The sequence below is a fragment of the Balaenoptera borealis genome, assembly GCF_965194805.1.
Source record: "Balaenoptera borealis genome assembly, chromosome: 6".
NCBI lineage: Eukaryota > Metazoa > Chordata > Mammalia > Artiodactyla > Balaenopteridae > Balaenoptera > Balaenoptera borealis.
In genome coordinates, this window is record NC_138863.1 from 91,713,271 (window position 1) to 91,717,230 (window position 3,960).

Below are 3,960 nucleotides of genomic sequence, written 5' to 3' on the forward strand. Positions count from 1 at the left end.
TACAGCAAAGTGATTCAGTTATACATGTATATACATTTTAAAAATATTCTTTTCCATTATGGTTTATCTCGGGATATTGAATATAGTTCCTTGTGCTACACAGTAAAACCTTGTTGTTTATCCATTCTATATGTAATAGATTGCATCTGCTAACCCCAAACTCCCAGGCCATCCCTCCCCCACCTCCCTCCCCCTTGGCAACCACAAGTCTGTCCTCTGTGTGAGTCTATTTCTGTTTCGTAGATAGGTTCATTTGTGTCATACTTTAGATTCCACATATAAGTAATATCATATGGTATTTGTCTTTCTCTTTCTGACTTACTTCACTTAGTATGATCATCTCTAGTTCCATCCACGTTGCTGCAAATGGCATTATATCATTCATTTTTATGGCTGAGTAGTATTCCATTGTATATATGTACCACATCTTCTTTATCCATTCAACTGTAAATGGACATTTAGGTTGTTTCCATATTTTGGCTGTTGTCAATAGTGCTGCTATGAATATAGGGTTGCATGTATCTTTTCTAATTATAGTTTTGTCTGGACATATGCCCAGGAGTGGGATTGCTGGATCATATGGTAATTATGTTTTTAGTTTTTTGAGGAACTGTTTTCCATAGTGGCTGCACCAACTTACATTCCCACAAAGAGTGTAGGAGGGCTCCCTTTTCTCCACACCCTCTCCAGCATTTGTTATTTGTAGACTTTTTAATGATGGCCATTCTGACCAGTGTGAGGTGATACCTCATTGTAGTTTTGATTTGCATTTCTCTAATAATTAGCAATGTTGAGCATCTTTTCATGTGCCTGTTGGCCATCTGTGTGTCTTCTTTTTTTTTTTTTTTTTTTTTTTTTAGAGAAGTAAAATACTGTATTTTATTGTACACAGACTACATTCAAACAAACCACCCACTCTGAAAACAGCAGGTTCTGGCTTTTCCCAGAGACTCCAGAAGAACATAAATTGAAGCCTCTGGGAGACAGTGCCTTCCCCAAAGGGAAGTGTGAGAGATTTTGTGTGTGTGTGTGTGTGTATGTGTGTGCTGTAACCTTTTGATTCCATTGGGTTTGGCTAGCCTCATCTGTAGCCGCACACCTCTCCTTGCCTTAAACCCTGGCTCCAGCTTCTCTGGTCCAGGAGGAAGTCTTAACCTGGGGCAGGTGTAAACCAGTCACTCAACCTCCATCTTATTCTTCTGCAAAGAATCGACAAAGGCTTGCCACTCTGCTGGGTAAAAACGCTTATAGACGTTGATCTTATTCCGAATCTGTTTTGGGGTATCTTGATAGTAATTCTTCTCATCCCGGGCCATAGCCTTATAGTCCTCCCCATGGTTCTCCACCATGTAGCAAACATAGTCAATGAGATCCCGAGATAGCGTATTTCCTTTCTTTTCTGGAAGGCTGGCTTCTGCCTCCAGGTCATTGAGCACATAGGGCTTCCGCATGAGCTCCTTAGGCCTCTCCTCCACGTCCACTTCCAGGGCCTTTACCTTTCTCTTAAGAAGGGGCACTGCCCTGTTGGGGTCCATAGCCAAACCCATATCGGCCAGGTTCTGCCGCACCGATTTGGTCTGGTCCCAGGCATGTCGGATGTGGGAGCATTCGATCCGCGGCGCTGCCTTCCGTCGAGCATTCCGGTTCAGACGCTTCCGGTTAACATTATAACCGAACTTCTGCCTCCGAGTCTTCCCCTTGGCTTTAGGCCTGTGTGTCTTCTTTAGAGAAATGTCTCTTTAGGTCTTCTGTGCATTTTTTGATTGGGTTGGTTTTTGTTTTTTTTTTAATTGAGTTGTATGAGCTGTTTGTATATTTTGGAAATTAAGCCCTTGCTGGTCACATCAGTTGCAAATATTTTCTCCCATTCTGTAGGTTGTCTTTTCATTTTGTTTATGGTTTCCTTTGCTGTGCAAAAGCATGTAAGTTTGATTAGGTCCCATGTATTTATTTTTGTTTTTATTTCTTTTGCCTTGGGAGACTGACCTAAGAAAACATTGGTATGATTTATGTCAGAGAATGTTTTGCCTATGATCTCTTCAAGGAGTTTTAAGGTGTCATGTCTTATGTTTAAGTCTTTAAGCCGTTTTGAGTTTACTTTTGTGTATGGTGAGAGGGTGTGTTCTAACTTCATTGATTTATATGGGGCTGTCCAACTTTCCCAGCACCACTTGCTGAAGAGGCTTTTTCCCATTGTATATCTTGCCTCCTTTGTCGAAGATTAATTGATCATAGGTGTGTGGGTTTATTTCTGGGCTCTCTATTCTGTTCCAGTGATCTATACATCTGTTTTTATGCCAATACCAGGATGTTTTGATTACTGTAGCTTGTAGTATTGTCTGAAGTCTGGCAGGGTTATGCCTCCTGCTTTGTTCTTTTTCCTCAGGATTGCTTTGGCAATTCTGGGTCTTTTATGGTTCCATATGAATTTTTAGTATTATTTGTTCTAGTTCTATGAAAAATGTCATGGGTAGTTTGATAGGGATCGCAGTAAATCTGTAGATTGCTTTGGGTAGTATGGCCATTTTAACAATATTAGTTCTTTACATTCTTTTCTTTTGGCTTATAATTTCTCCAAAGAAAATTAACTGTAGTCTTTAAAACAGTATCTTCTTCTGTATAGTTGAAGAACAAAACACTCTCAAAATGCAATTGGGTACATAATATCTTGAACTTTAAGTTTAATTAAGATTGCTCAGATGTTAATATATTGTTTTAATTCTACCAAATATATAAATTATAAATTTTATATCACTCAACCAATGAAATAAGATCACTTATCTATTTTTAATATTTCTTAAGTGTCCTCTTTTCTGTCAATCTTTTACACTTTTTTAAAAGCACTAAAAATATAACTGAAAACCAGTTAATCATAAAACATAAGTCTTCACAGTCGATGGGGGAAAAAAAGCCTCTTAAATGAACAATATCCAATCTTTTATACTATTTATATAAATAAGTTTGATCATTACCTAAAATGAAGTGATTCATCACCTCTAAAGTCAAAACTGGGAATAGAATTTATACTGAACTCTATTCAACTCCAGCAATAAATAATATTTATTGATGAATACATTAACTAATTGAAAGAATCCCATACATTACATTGAGATGCCCTTCTAAAAACGTTTACTTTTTATATTAAATAACTATTTATAAAATTATAAATATACTTGTTATTTTGATTAGCAGTGTACCTATTACAGTTGTTATGGTACTTCAATCCAGAATTTTAAATGTTGAAATCCAAAAAACCCAGGGAATTTTTTTCATGGTAATAATTTTAAATTCATTTAATTTCAGAGAATCATACAGGTTAACCAGTAAAAAACTTTCAAGCATAAAATATATTGAATTATAGTAAAATTATCTGAGAGAAATGGGTTAAAAATACACGTTCAAGGGAAAAAGGAACAATGTAACATTTCTGCTCTCATAGAAGAACTTGTCTGTTTCAATGGATGATTTGCATATCTAGTTGTTATCATATGACACTTTTAAAATAAAGGTCTTAAAGTAAAAGCTTTGTTTTTAAATTTCATTATACACAATAGGCCAAAAATTATATTATTTAAATTCAAGAGAGAAAATTTTAAGTGTTACCTTAAAAATGTACAAGGGAAGTACATGTTGTCCAAAATTCTTTTAGGGGACAGAAAACGTGCACACTATTGACAGAGAAGATGGACATAATAACGTTTGACCTGTTTTCTTCGAATGGCTTCACCAGTGACATAATGTATGAAATGCAAAATACTATGATGACTGTGATATCCATATTATTTTAATTTTTTGAATTTTAATTGGTGGTGTCATATTTTATATGATATTGAGCAACACTAACTGCAGAGGTAATCAATTAAGGGATTGTAGACGGCAATGACCAAAACTTGACACAACTCTCTTTCACATTTGAGCAGGTTTTATGCCAGATCTTACTAGACCAAACTGCTTTCATTT

The 3,960-nt window shown here is 36.0% G+C and overlaps 1 pseudogene across 1 annotated transcript; it reads right to left on the minus strand.

Annotated features, from left to right (window-relative positions):
• Positions 1-865: 865 nt before the first annotated feature.
• LOC309630679 (nucleolar protein 16 pseudogene) lies at positions 866-1,684 on the minus strand (annotated as a pseudogene). The gene has a single exon. The product of its transcript is annotated as a nucleolar protein 16 pseudogene (transcript).
• Between the last annotated feature and the right edge of the window lie 2,276 nt (positions 1,685-3,960).